A 17,302-nucleotide genomic window follows, 5' to 3' on the forward strand; every position below is an offset into this window, starting at 1 on the left:
CTAATTGGATTTTCTTCAGCAAAGGTACAAAGCAAGATATCAGGAAGTGAGCTTGAATTAAGAGTAGAGAGACGTTTCCCCTTCCCTCTTCAGAGGGCCACAAGTTTTAAGCATTCCTCAACACTTTATCCAATTTCCAAGCCCAACTGTTATTTTGGTAGGTATTATTTTGGAAATATTTCTCAGGGGACATTACCGTCTGTCACTGGAGTCATGTTATTTGAATCTTGAATGTCACGTGTATGGGAGGGAACGATGAAGATGAAGATGCAACTGAAATAATTTTCTTTGGGAAAAGATCAGTGATCATGACAGCTACTTGGGAGATCCAGTCAACCAGGGGAGCAATGGGAGAGACAAGTGAAAACGGGCAGAAAACATGGAGCAGGCTACAACTTCTCTATTTGAGCTCTGTGTAACATTCTGTGTCTCGTGTGGGTTAAAAGATAAAAAATGCTCAGTTCCTGACAAACAACCTCCTTCGATGGTACAGTGGTTAGCATTGCTGCCTCACAGCTTCAGGAACCCGGGTTCGATTCTCGGCTTGGGTCACTGTAGACCATAGACCATAAATCCCTACAGTGCAGAAGGAGGCCACTCGGCTCATCGAGTCTGCACCGACCACAATCCCACCCAGGCCTTATCCCCATAACCCCATGCATTTACCCTAGCTCGTCCCCCTGACACTAAGGGTCAATTTCGCATGGCCAATCCACCTAACCTACACATCTTTGGAGTGTGGGAGGAAACCGGAGCACCCGGAGGAAACGTGCAAACTGCACACAGACAGTGACCCAAGCCGGGAATCAAACCCGGGTCCCTGGTGCTGTGAGGCAGTACTGCTAACCACTGTGCCACTGAACTGCCTATGCGGAGTCTGCACGTTCTGCCCGTGTCTGCGTGGGTTTCCTCTGGGCACTCTGATTTCCTCCCACAGTCCAAAAGACGTGCTGGTTAGGGTGCATTGGCCGTGCTAAATTCTCCCTCAGTGTACTCGAACAGGCGCCAGAGTGTGGCGACTAGGGGATTTTCACAGTAACTTCATTGCAGTGTTATTATAAGTCTACTTGTGACACTAATAAATAAACTTTAAAAACTTTAACGTAACCAGTTGCTGATAAAATACATTTTCCCTGCTCACTCTTGTCAGTGTCAGTAGTGGCAGAACTTTAAACCGAGTGCTCACATCACTCTAATGAAATCCACGCCAGAGAAAGCAATGACAACCAACATCGGGGTTTGAAAGGCGTTGGGATTATGCTGTTTGGTTACTCTGTTTCCCACGACCCTCGGGTTACATGCTCCTATGAACACAATTTACCAGTTTAAGCACCGACGTTAGATTCAGAACACCAACTCTACCATGCAAAGTGGAAGGTTCCCTGAGTATTAGCCATGGCCCAAACATTCACATCAAATGCCTGCTAGTTATTTCTTTCATTTTATCCTTTCCTTTCTTGAAGTTGCCTTGATGGGACATTAAAGACTCACTGTTGATCACTGCAGGATATAGTTCTACTCTTGCTGACTGCCCTCCAATACCTTTGATTTTTGATTTGATTTGATTTATTGTCACATGTATTAGTATACAGTGAAAAGTATTGATTCTTGTGCGCTACACAGACAAAGCACACCGTTCATAGAGAAGGAAACGAGAGAGTGCAGAATGTAGTGTTACAGTCACAGCTAGGGTGTAGAGAAAAATCAACTTAATGCACAATAGGCCCATACAAAAGTCTGACAGCTGCAGGGAAGAAGCTGTTCTTGAGTCGGTTGGTACGTGACCTCAGACTTTTGTATCTTTTTCCTGAAGGGAGAAGGTGGAAGAGAGAATGTCCGGGGTGCATGGGGTCCTTAATTATGCTGGCTGCTTTTCCGAGGCAGCGGGAAGTGTAGACAGAGTCAATGGGTGGAAGGCTGATTTATGTGATGGATCTAAAAGGCACTGAGCACATGTGTGAGAGTCAAAACAATGAGCAATGGCAAGCTATTTGACACAGTAAGAGTTTTAACAACACCAGGTTAAAGTCCAACAGGTTTATTTGGTAGCAAATGCCATTAGCTACCAAATAAATCTGTTGGACTTTAACCTGGTGTTGTTAAAACTCTTACTGTGTTTACCCCAGTCCAACACCGGCATCTCCACATCAAAGCTATTTGACTACAGAGGGCATCCTCAAACCACCCCATTTCTGCATCTTTAGTTTCCAGCAATGGTCACTGGATAACAATCATCAGCGGAAATCCTGGATGTTTTTTCCAATGGTTAACCCTGGAGATTCAGATCAATTGCAACATCCTTACGATCAACTGTCTCAACACAGGACAGGAGCTGTATAAATAGAGGGAAATGGTTCAGATTTAATTGCCATTTAGAGACATGAGCTGAATATTGTGGGCGGGTGGGGCAGGGGGCAGGGGTTGGGCCTGTGCGAATGGCACACCCCCTCAATCTCCCAAAGCAATTTAAGCATGGGGCCAACGTGGATTAATGGGGTGGGTTAACGAGGTCCGGGTCCTCCAGACAAATCTCCATCAGTCCCGGCAAAACCAGGAAAGGCATCAGTGGTCACTGCTGGAACTACAAAAGGAAAAGGAGATCAAGATCCACGGATCCATGGAGCAGGAAGTCCAGGGGTCTTGGGCCGGGAGGGTGTGGGTGAGTTTTGGGGGAGGAGCAGGGAGAGGGGGTCCAAAGATGTGCTGGTAAGGTGCATTGGCCATGCAAAATTCTCCCCCGGTGTACCCAAACAGGCGCCGGAGTGTGGTCACTCGGGAATTTTCACAGTAACTTCATTGCAGTGTTCCCGTGTAAGGGAACTGGAGCTGGAGTTGGAGGAACTTAGGATCATTAGGGATGCAGAGATGGCCATAGACAGAAGCTTCAGGGATACAGTTACTCCGCGGAATGAAAATAGATGGGTGACGGTGAGAGGGGCTGGGAAGAAGCAGTCGGTGCAGGGATCCCCTGTGGTCGTTCCCCTTAGCAATAAGTACACATAGAACATAGAACAGTACAGCACAGAACAGGCCCTTCGGCCCACGATGTTGTGCCGACCTTCATCTGAAACCAAGATCAAGCTATCCCACTCCCTACCATCCTGGTGTGCTCCATGTGCCTATCCAATAACCGCTTAAATGTTCCTAAAGTGTCTGGCTCCACTATCACTGCAGGCAGTCCATTCCACACCCCAACCACTCTCTGCGTGAAGAACCTACCTCTGATATCCTTCCTATATCTCCCACCATGAACCCTATAGTTATGCCCCCTTGTAATAGCTCCATCCACCCGAGGAAATAGTCTTTGAACGTTCACTCGATCTATCCCCTTCATCATTTTATAAACCTCTATTAAGTCTCCCCTCAATCTCCTCCGCTCCAGAGAGAACAGCCCCAGCTCCCTCAACCTTTCCTCATAAGACCGACACTCCAAACCAGGCAGCATCCTGGTAAATCTCCTCTGCACTCTTTCCAGCGCTTCCACATCCTTCTTATAGTGTATTCCGCTTTGGATACGGTTGAGGGGGACGACATACCAGTGGTGAGCCGCAGTGAGAGGATCTCCGGCACTGAGTCCGTCCCTGTGGCTCAGGAGGGTAAGGAGGAGAGCGGGAGGGCAATAGTTATTGGGGACTCGTTAGTTAGAGGGATAGATAGGAGGTTCTGTGGCAGCAAAAGAGACTCGAGGATGGTTTGTTGCCTACCGGATGCCAGGGTCCGTGACGTCTCGGACCGTGTTTTCCGGATTCTTAAGGGGGAGGGGAAACAGTCACAAGTCGTGGTACACATTGGTACCAACGACATAGGTAAGAGAAGGGACGGGGATTTAAAACAGGAATTTCGGGAGCTGGGCTGGAAGCTGAGAGCAAAGACAAAACATGTGGTCATCTCTGGTACGCTACCAGTGCCACGTGATAGCGAGTTGAGGAACAGGGAGAGAGTGCACTTAAACATGTGGTTGCAGGGATGGTGCAGGAGGGAGGGTTTCAGATACGTGGATAATTGGAACACGTTCTGGGGAAGGTGGGACCTCTACAAACAGGACGGGGTGCACCTGAACCAGAGGGGCACCAATATCCTCGGAGGGAAATTTGCTACGGCTCTTCAGGGGGATTTAAACTAATTTGTCAGGGGAGTGGGAAAAGGAGTTGTAGTCCGGAAGTCAGTGTTGAAGGTGGTGAGATATTGGGGAAGGTATCAAGGTCAAGGGTGGGTACCGGTAGACAGGAAGATGGGTTGAAGTGTGTCTACTTCAATGCAAGGAGCATCCGGAACAAGGTGGATGAACTTGGGGCATGGATTGCTACTTGGGACTACGATGTTGTGGCCATTATGGAGACGTGGGTAGAACAAGGACAGGAATGGTTGTTGGACGTTCCGGGGTATAGATGTTTCACTAAGTGTAGGGAAGCTGGTAAAAGAGGTGGAGGAGTAGCATTGTTAATCAAGGATAGTTTAACGGCTGCGGAAAAGCACTTTGAGGGGGATATGCACACTGAGGTAATATGGGCTGCAGTTAGAAACAGGAAAGGAGCGGTCACGTTGCTAGGAGTTTACTATAGGCCCCCAAATAGTAATAGAGATGTGGAGGAAGAAATTGCTAAGCAGATTATGGATACGTGTGGGGGTCACAGGGTAGTTGTCATGGGGGACTTTAACTTTCCAAATATTGATTGGAACCTTTGTAGGTCGAATAGTTTGGATGGGGCACTTTTTGTGCAGTGTGTGCAGGAGGGTTTCCTGACACAATATGTGGATAGGCCGACAAGGGGTGAGGCCACATTGGATTTGGTACTGGGAAATGAACCGGGCCAAGTGATAGATTTGGTTGTGGGAGAGAACTTTGGAGATAGTGACCACAATTCGGTGTCTTTTGTTATTGCAATGGAGAGGGATAGGGCCGGACGGCAGGGCAAGGCTTACAATTGGGGGAGAGGTAATTATGATGCGATTAGGCAAGAATTAGGGGGCAAGATGGGAACAGAAACTGTCAGGGAAAGGCACTGATGAAAAGTGGAACTTTTTCAAGGAACAAATACTGGGTGTCCTTGATAGGTATGTCCCTGTCAGGCAGGGAGGAAATGGCCGAGTGAGGGAACCGTGGTTCACAAAAGAGGTGGAATGTCTTGTGAAAAGGAAGAGGGAAGCTTATGTAGGGATGAGGAAACAAGGTTCAGATGGCTCGATTGAGGGTTACAAGTTAGCAAGGAATGAGCTGAAAAAGGGGCTGAGGAGAGCTAGGAGGGGACATGAGAAGTCCTTGGCGGGTCGGATCAAGGAAAACCCCAAGGCTTTTTACTCTTATGTGAGGAATAAAAGAATGACCAGGGTGAGGTTAGGGCCGGTCAAGGACAGTGGTGGGAACTTGTGTATGGAATCAGTAGAGATAGGCGAGGTGATGAATGAATACTTTTCTTCAGTGTTCACTAAGGAGAGGGGCCATGTTTTTCAGGAAGAGAAGGTGTTACAGGCTAATAGGCTGGAGGAAATAGATGTTCGGAGGGAGGATGTATTGGCAGTTTTGAATAAACTGAAGGTCGATAAGTCCCCTGGGCCTGATGAAATGTATCCTAGGATTCTTTGGGAGGCGAGGGATGAGATTGCAGAGCCTTTGGCTTTGATCTTTGGGTCCTCGCTGTCCACGGGGATGGTGCCGGAGGACTGGAGAGTGGCAAATGTTGTTCCTCTGTTTAAGAAAGGGAATAGAAATGACCCTGGTAATTATAGACCGGTTAGTCTGACTTCGGTGGTTGGTAAATTGATGGAAAAGGTCCTTAGGGATGGGATTTACGACCATTTAGAAAGATGCGGATTAATCCGGGATAGTCAGCACGGATTTGTGAAGGGCAAATCGTGCCTCACAAATTTGATAGAATTTTTTGAGGAGGTAACTAGGTGTGTTGATGAAGGTAGGGCGGTTGATGTCATATACATGGATTTTAGTAAGGCGTTTGATAAGGTCCCCCATGGTCGGCTTATGATGAAAGTAAGGAGGTGTGGGATAGAGGGAAAGTTGGCCGATTGGATAGGTAACTGGCTATCTGATCGAAGACAGAGGGTGGTGGTGGATGGAAAATTTTCGGACTGGAGGCAGGTTGCTAGCGGAGTGCCGCAGGGATCGGTGCTTGGTCCTCTGCTCTTTGTGATTTTTATTAATGACTTAGAGGAGGGGGCTGAAGGGTGGATCAGTAAATTTGCTGATGACACCAAGATTGGTGGAGTAGTGGATGAGGTGGAGGGGTGTTGTAGGCTGTAAAGAGACATAGATAGGATGCAAAGCTGGGCTGAAAAATGGCAAATGGAGTTTAACCCTGATAAATGTGAGGTGATTCATTTTGGTAGGACAAATTTAAATGTGGATTACAGGGTCAAAGGTAGGGTTCTGAAGACTGTGGAGGAACAGAGAGATCTTGGGGTCCATATCCACAGATCTCTAAAGGTTGCCACTCAAGTGGATAGAGCTGTGAAGAAGGCATATAGTGTGTTAGCTTTTATTAACAGGGGGTTGGAGTTTAAGAGCCGTGGGGTTATGCTGCAACTGTACAGGACCTTGGTGAGACCGCATTTGGAATATTGCGTGCAGTTCTGGTCACCTCACTATAAGAAGGATGTGGAAGCGCTGGAAAGAGTGCAGAGGAGATTTACCAGGATGCTGCCTGGTTTGGAGTGTCGGTCTTATGAGGAAAGGTTGAGGGAGCTGGGGCTGTTCTCTCTGGAACGGAGGAGATTGAGGGGAGACTTAATAGAGGTTTATAAAATGATGAAGGGGATAGATCGAGTGAACGTTCAAAGACTATTTCCTCGGGTGGATGGAGCTATTACAAGGGGGCATAACTATAGGGTTCATGGTGGGAGATATAGGAAGGATATCAGAGGTAGGTTCTTCACGCAGAGAGTGGTTGGGGTGTGGAATGGACTGCCTGCAGTGATAGTGAAGTCAGACACTTTAGGAACATTTAAGCGGTTATTGGATAGGCACATGGAGCACACCAGGATGGTAGGGAGTGGGATAGCTTGATCTTGGTTTCAGATGAAGGTCGGCACAACATCGTGGGCCGAAGGGCCTGTTCTGTGCTGTACTGTTCTATGTTCTATTAATGTAAGCCTACTTGTGACACTAATAAATAAACTTTAAAAGGAAGGGGAGGCGGTGTTTCAGTATGAGGGACGCCTCACAATTGACAAAAGGCAGCCCCCTAAGACTGGCCCTTCCCTTCTTTCGAACATTAGTTACAAAATGGAGCTCCCCCCCTGTGAAGTGTAGTGGTGTGGGCAACGTATTGGTTTGAGAACAAGCCTGACTGATTCTGAATTATTCATCTGAGATGCTGGGTAAGCTTCAGATTTCAGCGCCCACACGAGCTCCCCCCCTCCCCCAACACCAAAATAAGGTGGTGGAATGGGTGCCACCCTATTTTACATGTGTTCCCCTCCCATCCACCCCGCTGGAAACCTGCAGCACTTGGTTGCAAAGTGACCAAGGTTGGGAACTAAATATTCCAGGGTACGCAATGTTTTGGAACAATAGATGGAATGGCAAGAGAGGAGGGTAGCCCTGATGATAAAAGCTGATATAAGGACATTGGTGAGAAAGGATTTGCCCTTCAAAGATCACGATATAGAATCAGTCTGGGTGGAAATTAGGAATAGTAACGAGTCAGCTGGTGAGAGTAGTTTATAGGCCCCCTAAGAGGAGTTGTACTATTGGATGGAGAATTAAAGAAGAAAATATTGGAGCTTTCAGAAAAGGCAATGGACTTTCATCTTCATATAGACTGGGACAATCACACCAGCAAGAGGGGTCTTGAAGAGAATGTTGTCATGACAATCTCCTGGGCCAATCGGGCTTGTTTCAAATAATTACCCGTTCACCAATCAGGAGGCGTGGGCGTGGTTGTACGATTTGTGGAAGTTTCATTCTGGCTCAGTGGTGCACTCTGGGGTGAGAAAAGAATTCAACAAAGAGTACAGTACTCAGATAAAAGCAAAATACTGGAAATCTGAAACTCAAAACAGAAAAAAGCTGGAAAATCTCAGCAGGTCTGGCAGCATCTGTGGAGAGAGAAAAAGAGTTAACGTTTCGAGTCCAATGTGACTCTTCTTTCGAGTATGATACTCAAACTTTCCTGTGTAATTTGACTGATTCCCACTGAGACAACATGATCACGGTTGGAGCGTCTCTGGGATGAAGGTCAATCATACTGGGCCTGACCTTCCACAGCGTGACAGAGTTCGATTACCACTCCATTCCAAGTCTCCTACCTCGAAATCCATCCAACCCTTTCTTGCCGGACCATCCATCTCAGGCCGAGCCAGCATTGTGGAGGGCAGCAAACCCCTGAGGCCTTCAGCTGAGGTCTGCACAGTCAGAGGTGAGGAGGTCATGACACCCCCCAGTCTTTCTTTTTGTATTACAGCACAACCTGCCATTAAAAACAGGCAAGCTTAAAGGTCCAGTCACCTTCAAGCGGGGAGAGGTAGGTTTGTAAGCCAAGTGGGTTGGATTGGAGGGTGGTTGTGGAGGGAGTGGGAGGAGGGTAGGTCAGGTGGTCAGTGGCAGCCTTGGATTCGGGTGGTCAGGGGGATGTTCAATTAGGGGTCCTGTTCAGATGGAACAGAGGCAGTGGTATTGTCAATGGACCATTAATCCAGAGACCCAAGGTAAGACTCTGTGGTCTGTTTTCAAATCCCGCCACGGCAGTTGGTGAAATTTGAATTCAATAAAAATCTGGAATTAAAAGTAAAAACCCAGCTGTTCACTAATTTTCATTATCTGGTCTGGCCTACATGTGACTCCAGATCCACAGCAATGAGATCTTAGTGAATCTTAGTGAATCTTAGTCAAAGTGAATGTTGGACCCTTGGAAGATGAGAGGGGGGATTTAATAGTGGAAAACGAGGAAATGGCTGAGACTTTAAATAAGTTCTTTGTGTCGGTCTTCACGGTGGAAGACACAAATAGTTTGCCGAATATTAGAGATCGAGAGTTGGTGGGAGGGGAGGTCCTTAATACAATTACTGTTACTAAGGAGGTGGTGCTTGGTAGACTAGTAGGACTGAAGGTAGACAAGTCCCCGGGCCCGGATGGAATGCATCCCAGGGTACTGAAAGAAATGGCTGAGGTAATAGCAGATGCGTTAGTAGTGATTTATCAAAATTCGCTGGACTCTGGGGTAGTGCCGGCTGACTGGAAAACAGCTACTGTTACGCCGCTGTTTAAAAAAGGAAGTAGACAAAAGGTGGGTAACTACAGGCCGGTTAGCTTAACGTCCGTAGTTGGGAAGATGCTAGAGTCCATTATTAAAGAGGAAATAACAGAGCACCTGAATAAGAATAGTTCGATCAAGCAGACGCAGCATGGATTCATGAAGGGAAAGTCGTGTTTGACAAATCTACTGGACTTTTATGAAGATGTCACTAGTGCGGTTGACAGAGGGGAACCGGTGGATGTGGTGTTTTTAGATTTCCAGAAGGCGTTCGATAAGGTGCCTCACAAAAGGTTGCTGCAGAAGATTGGGGTACACGGAGTTAGGGGGAAGGTGTTGGTGTGGATTGGGGATTGGCTATCTAACAGGAAGCAGAGAGTTGGGATAAATGGGTGCTTTTCTGGTTGGCAGTTGGTGACCAGTGGCGTGCCGCAGGGATCGGTGCTGGGGCCTCAATTGTTTACCATTTACATAGATGATCTGGAGGAGGGGACTGAATCTAGGGCATTCAAGTTTGCTGATGACACAAAGGTGAGTGGGAAAGCGAATTGCGTGGAGGACGCGGAAAGTCTGCAGAGAGATTTGGATAGGCTGAGCGAGTGGGCGAGGATCTGGCAGATGGAATATAACGTTAGCAAATGTGAGGTTATCCACTTTGGAAGAAATAATAGTAAATTGGAATATTATTTAAATGGAGAAAAATTACATCGTGCGACTGTGCAGAGGGACCTGGGGGTCCTTGTGCACGAATCGCAAAAACTCAGTCTGCAGGTGCAGCAGGTGATCAAGAAGGCGAATGGAATGTTGGCCTTTATCGCGAAGGGGATAGAGTATAAAAGCAGGGAGGTCTTGCTGCAACTGTACAAGGCACTGGTGAGGCCGCAACTGGAGTACTGTGTGCAGTTTTGGTCCCCTTGTTGGTCCAAGCCCTCCAGTTGGCCTTGGAGGGAGTGCAGAGAAGGTTCACCAGGTTGATACCGGAGATGAGGGGTGTAGCTTATGAGGAGAGATTAAACAGATTGGGTCTGTACTCGTTGGAGTTTAGAAGAATGAGGGGTAATCTTATAGAGACATATAAGATAATGAAGGGGCTGGATAGGGTAGAGGTGGAGAGATTCTTTCCACTTAGGAGGGAAACCAGAACTAGAGGGCACAGCCTCAAAATAAGGGGGGGGCCGGTTCAGAACAGAGTTGAGGGGGAACTTCTTCTCTCAGAGGGTCGTGAATCTCTGGAATTCTCTGCCCATTGAAGTGGTGGAGGCTTCCTTGTTGAATATGTTTAAATCACGGGTAGATAGTTTTCTGATCGATAAGGGAATTAGGGGTTATGGGGAGCAGGCGGGTAAGTGGAACTGATTCGCTTCAGATCAGCCATGATCTTGTTGAATGGCGGGGCAGGCTCGAAGGGCCAGATGGCCTACTCCTGCTCCTATTTCTTATGTTCTTAAATCTAGCATCTTGAATCTAGCATCTTGGACCATCTTAATTAGCCTTGCAGGTCAGTCAGTTCAAGGGCAATTAGGAATTGGCAATAAATGCTGGAAGTGTGTCTTTGGGTAGAGGTCTCAGAGTAACGATTGTCAAATTCTCCCTTGGTGAACAATACAAGTCATGGATCTGGGAATAGGGTACTTGTCCAACTTTACCGCTCTGTTGACAGTCAGTTATTAGTTGCTGCACAGAGGGACGATCCGGTCTCACTTAAGAACTGGGACGATGGGTGCAGCTCACCCAGAAAACCAGACTGACTGAACTATTTCCAGATCCTCCAATCTACACAACTCTGCTTCCAGTTTTCCTGAGGGGGTAAGGCACCGACCAGGTCTTGACGAAGTGAGGTGTTGCCTGGGGATTGATGTGTACTTTAGGGTGAATCTCCTTCAGTTTTCCCATTTCATCCTGAATGTCGTATTTCTTCTGGAATTCGATTGGACTTCAGATTGAATATTTCTCACCAGTCCAATTTTATATTTTGAAGCCAATCTCACACTAAAAGGCTTTGGCCCCTCCCCTTCTGTGACCATCGCAGGGAGCTGAGCTTTCTGCTGTTGGGCGTTGACTGGAACAGCAGCAATGCTCTTGGCACGAATGGGCCCTCTGCTGCAGCTTCTCAGTTTGGCGGACATGCGCTGCACTGTCCTTTCTCCGAGGTATTTGAACATGTGTCCCCAACAACAGCAGCTGAGGCACTGGTGCCCACCTCCATCTGCAGTTGCTTACCATTCACCAGTGCTGTCACTGCAACAGGCACAGATTTAACAGCAGTCACCTGGTACAGGGAGAATGCAGCAGCATCGGCTCGCCAGCTGTCCTCTTTTGTGGCAATAGTTGCCCTCTGCCTCTCTAAATCTGTCTGTGTCCATTCCATGATTCCCTCCACGTCAATAACATGTGTGTATCTTGTCAGGCAAGCTGCAGAGGCAGTGCATCTTGTAGATAGTACACACTGCTATTACTGAGGTGGTGGAGGGATTGAATGTTTGTAGACGTGCTGCCAATCACATTTACAAACATTCACACTGCTTGCATTATTTAGATTTCATTCAGACAATAGGATCACAACTGGCAGACGTTGGAGTGAGTTACCCAACAACCCACCTTGGTTAACATTAAAAATTATTCTAGTCATTGACCGTCAACTGAGATTGATACAGTTGGTGTCACTCCAAATGCGGTCCATTCTCAGGTAGTTGCTGTTCACCTTTTCCCGAATGAAGATCCACAGATCATTGCAACATCTGCAATTTACACTTGATCTCATTGAAGGCTCTATTACCCATGTCCAAACTCCAATCAAGCTCTGTTTAACCATTTCCTCTGTGTGCAAACCTGCACTGGGCTTGACCAGCAAAGCATCCTCACGCTCAGATCACTCCATGGACTTGAACCTTTCTTCCTCTGTAACCTCCTTGAGCCCTGGAGCTCTCCTAGATCCCTGCATCTCTCTGATTCCAGTTTCATACACATCCCAAATTTTCATTGCTCAATCAGAAGCCCCCGAGCTCTGGAATTCCTTCCCTAAACCTCGCTCTCTCTTCACAATGTAACCTAGAATCTAACTCTTTGCTTTACGACACTGTAAGCCGAAGCCCTAATGGGGTGGTACGATTTTTAAACCAGTAAACCTTAGGGTACTGACAGAACTAGCATCATTCAGTTAAATGACTTTTAAAATAAGTTTATGAACTAACAAGAAGCAATTTACACATACGAGATGCAGTAATTGATTTAAATGAATGATTATGATTGTAAAACACATATGCTGATATTTTGAATGTATTATTATTGATTTTAAAGAATATTGTTCACTTTAATCAAAAAGCATTTTCCCGCAAGGCATCATGGTAAAAGTCATTAGGACAAAGCCATATTTCGAGAGAATATTTGGGCCTTGGAAATGTGCAAGTTTTATCAGTAAAGTTTCGGATGGGGGAACATTTAGAACACAATCTTATTTCATGAGCAGGGTTTATTCATTGTCTGGACGAGATGGGACTGGTGTCCAGACGTGATGTCATGAGTTAGTCTGGTTAGATAGTGACCTGTGAGAATGTTTATCTGAACTCTGAGATGAGTGTCTTGGATTACTAGGCAACCAGGGAATGGGGTCAGCGAGGACAGCAGTCAGCTTCCGGACTTCACCGACTTATAAAACACCATTATGCTGAGGGGTGGAATTCGATTGGCTAAAGTATTTGACAGGTATTATTGTTGATTTGTGTATCCTGAAGATGACTGATTTAAAGTTACTGAAAGGCAGGTATGATTGATAAGAAAAAACTATAATTGATCTGTTTTTGATTGTATATATTAGATTCATCAGAGCAGTTTTGCTGCTCTATGTCAGAGCTACTTAACGTTTTGATGAACTCCTGGCGGCAACTGGTTTAAATAAAGTTACGTCTTTAATACAAAGACACTAGCTTTGTGAGTCTTGTCTAAAGTTTGGGCAGTACCGTTTACCCCACCAACAGACACCAATCGTAATTTCCCCTTATGTGGTTTGGTAATGCTCCTATAAAGCACTTTGACTTTACTACCCTAAAGGTGCTATATAAATGCAAATTCTTGTCGTTGCACAAGTCCAGGGCGAACATGCAGGAATTGAAATCCAGGTTTCTGGTCTGATTCATTTCAAAGTCAGTTCAAAAACCTCAATTATTGTCCCAAAGAGTTTCAAATGCAATTCTCCTGTGCAACTCAATGCAAACAGAGCAAAGGCCAGTTGATCATCTTTCATTGTAAACGTCACAGACACACCCAGCATGCACTGCCTTAATGCCAGTGCAGTCGATACAGCACCAGTCAATGAATCATTCACACAACATCAAACAGGGGGTACGGAGGTGAACCCTGGATTGTAATTGGTCCCTTGAGCAGCATCATTAACAAACGGTGTTGCGATTAGCTTTTGAACAATTGCGTGGTTTGGGGGTGGAATTCATGCACAATTTCAGCTCCACAAACACACCCGAAGCGTTAAATGTTAAAGCAGACACAGCCTCATTCAAAGGGAATTGGCCAATCTGTCTCGCACATAAAGCATGCAGATGTTTAGAAGCCAGCATTTGCAAAGCGTTAGTCTTACCATTTCTGCCTACATTAGTGACCGATGGGTCAGCATGGGGAGAGGGTGCAGGGAGAAAGAAACCAGTTGACAAAATGACTACCACAAAACATAGCAAGGGAAAACCTCCAAAGAAACTCAGACAGGCTTATTCTGTACATCTCAATCATCCTACGAATAATCACCAAGTCTCCAGATCAGTGCGACTGTATAATGTCAGACCCCAACAATGAATGATTGTATGACATATGAACTGTGACAGTTAGCCCCAAGAAATTGGGGCATTTAAGATAATGGGGGAAAAAAACCGAAAGGGAGATGGGAAGACTTTTTAAAAAACACAAAGATGGTATAATCTAGAACGTATTGCCTGAAAAAGTGGTGGAAGCAGATTTAATAACGTTCACAAAGGAATTATAATATTTATTTCAATAGGAGAAGTTTGTAGGGTTATGGGAATAGAGTACGGGATTAATTGTTAAAGTTTAATTATTAGTATCACAAGTAGGCTCACATTAACACTGCAATGAAGTTACTGTGAAAATCCCCTAGTCACCACACTCCGGCGCCTGTTCGGGTACACTGAGGGAGAATTTAGCACGGCCAATGCACCCTAACCAGCACGTCTTTGGATTGTGGGAGGAAACTGGAGCACCTAGAGGAAACCCACGCAGACACGGGGAGAATGTGTAGACTCCACACAGATAGTGACCCAAGCTGGGAATTGAACCCGGGTCCCTGGCACTGTGAGACAACAGTGCTAACCACTATGCCGCCCCTGGATTGGACAGGCTGTTCAAAGACAGGTAGGATGCCCTCTGTGCAACATATTCCAAGAACTGATCAGTTCACAGTAATCCTCAAGGTTGTCAGGTTTGACCATAAGATCAACGAGCAGAATTAGGCCATTCGGCCCATCGAGTCAGCTCCACCATTCAATCATGGCTGATATGATTCTCATCTCCATTCTCCTGCCTTCTCCCCATCACCATTGGTCCAAACTGTGGGGACAATCTAAAGGCATTGGAAGGTCACAGAGGTTGACACAATGATGTTGTTGTGTTGTCCAAACTTTACCCAGAAGTCAATGGAAATGTTGTTTGAATTTGAAGATGTCTGCGCCGTTGCTTCAAACCCATGAGGGACAGCTCGATCCCCTCAAATGACCAGAAAGTTGGCTTCTTCAGCAGAATGGTAGGATTGTCACAGCAAAGAAGCAAACTGCCTGATTTACACTTCCCCAAAGGGAGGGCTAAAGACATCTTCAAATTGACTGACAAATCCCAGGCAGAATGGAGATGATGGAGCAATTTTCCCCTTAATTAAACCTGATGTCAGTGCTGCTGTCAAAGACGAGGGTTGAATTTGCGCTGTTACTTTAGAATTACTTCGCTATCCTCCACTCACTGTTTTGCATAGTTTGGTCATGAGTTCAGTTTGCTGCTGTTCTTTGAGACTGTTTACATTCACTCTGCTGATTAATACAGTCTGTTTGTTGTAAAATAGACTTTATATTGTGGATCCTGACAGCAGTGGCTCACCAATTCCAACTCATTGGCTGGCACAATGGTTTCAATTGACTGACCCACATGGAGCTTGAGTCTGGGAGTGGGGCGGTGTTGGATATTGTACAGAACCAGGAGTAATTCTCTGCTCATCGCCAGCGTAGGCTTGAACTTTCCATACTTGGGTCCAGCAGAGTCCAATTCGGTCTTTAGCTGGAAATGTTTCTCTATCCGCGACCCACATCTTTTAATCCGAACCTTATTAAAATGGAGCCTCACCACTGCAGCATGACCTGAAGAGATAGCTAAATATGCCCCAAATGACCACACGGAAGGATTGAAATGTAGACTGAAGCATCATCAATCCAACACAGCTGCAGCTGGGCACAAGTGCTGGCAATATGTTTGATGGATTATGGTTCCCTTTCCAATCAAATAGGATGTGCTGATTGGGTCAGACTACGAGGGGTGGGAGGAGTCTTGTATGGAGCATTGAGGGTGCATCATTCTGTGAATGCTCTGCACTGGGGAAGTGGGTTGGGATGAGAGGGAAGTAACGAGACAAGGTACCTCCTCTCTCATTATCCAAACACCATTTCTGAAAAGTGCAAACGGGGCAGCGCGGTGGCACAGTGGTTAGCACTGCTGCCTCACAGCGCCAGGGATCCGGGTTCGATTCCCAGCTTGGGTCACTGTCTAAGTGGAGTTTGCACATTCTCCCCATGTCCTCCGGGTGCTCCGGGTTCCTCCCACACTCCAAAGATGTGCAGGTTAGGTCGATTGGCCATGCTAAATTGCCCCTTAGTGTCAGGGGGACTAGTAGGGGTTACGCGAATAGGGCCTGGGTGGGATTGGTGTCGATGCAGATTCGATGGGTTGAATGGCCTCCTTCTGCACTGCAGGGATTTTATGATTCTATTCTATGACTGGGACTTTGTGTTTTTCTAACAAAAAATGAACACCCAGGCTTAGGTATGGACAGCGGCCACATGGTGTGAGCAAGGTGCCAATCTCTCCATGGCTGAACTGTCACCAGGGACCCCCTACCCCCACCCCTGAACCCCTGACACCCAACCCAAACCCCTTTACCCAACCTCACCCTCCATCCTCTGTAACACTACCCCCCCCCCCCCCCCACACCTCAGTCTCCTGAGCAACTCTCCCTCACCCCATGAGGAGCGAAACTCTTCACCACCGCACTGGGAAAGAAAGAGAGAGAGAGAGAAGGGAGCTAGTTCCAGGTGGTAAATATTCAAACCGCGGTGGGAGTTTCATTTTCACTCTATGTTTTTCCTGAAAGCTGAGATGAATTAAACACTCGTACGCAATGACCAATTGGAATCTAGAAAAATCTTAAGAATTTTACGGACATTGCACCTTTCAATAATGACAAAGTAAGGAGGCTCACAACACCAGGTTGTGACATAGGAAAATAATGACATCGGAACAGGAGGAGATCCTGTCCACCTCTTAGGCCCATTCTATCATTCAGCTAGATCCTGGCTCATTCCTCACTCCATTTAGTCAACTTGGTTTCCCCATAAACGTCCTCATGCGAGGTCGACTTGCTTTCACTCTCCACAGCAGCTAGCAGGCGTGAGAATTTCCCTGTAATTATGTCAGAATTACAGCCTCTGCTTTGTTCCAAATCCATCAATTTCAATTGACTCCCCCCAACTCAAACATCATCTTTTGGGGAGAGAGTTCCCAGATCCAGATTGTATGAACAAGTCTCCCTGAAGCCACCCCAATCACCCTGGCTATTTTAATGTTTGGCCTCCATGCTCTGGACTAGAGGGAAAAGTTTCTCCACATCTACCTGTTCAATCCTTTCATCATCTTAAACGCCTCAGTTAAATCACCCATAATCCTCTCTCCTCAATGGAATCCAAACAGATTATACAACCTGCCCCATGTCATTTATATTTCTAAATCCAGGAATCATCTTTAGAGAAACAACCAACCAACGACGATCTGAGAAAAATTGCACCATTTGCCTTTCAAAAAATTGCATTAACCCCAGC

The 17,302-nt window shown here is 46.4% G+C and overlaps 1 protein-coding gene across 4 annotated transcripts in view; it reads right to left on the bottom strand.

The window, feature by feature from the left end:
• LOC144486337 (traf2 and NCK-interacting protein kinase-like) overlaps positions 1–17,302 on the bottom strand; it is a 214,381-nt gene that overhangs the window by 30,984 nt on the left and 166,095 nt on the right. The gene's annotated exons all lie outside the window — the stretch shown is intronic.

The sequence above is a fragment of the Mustelus asterias genome, chromosome 3 (genome assembly GCF_964213995.1).
Source record: "Mustelus asterias chromosome 3, sMusAst1.hap1.1, whole genome shotgun sequence".
NCBI classification, from domain to species: domain Eukaryota; kingdom Metazoa; phylum Chordata; class Chondrichthyes; order Carcharhiniformes; family Triakidae; genus Mustelus; species Mustelus asterias.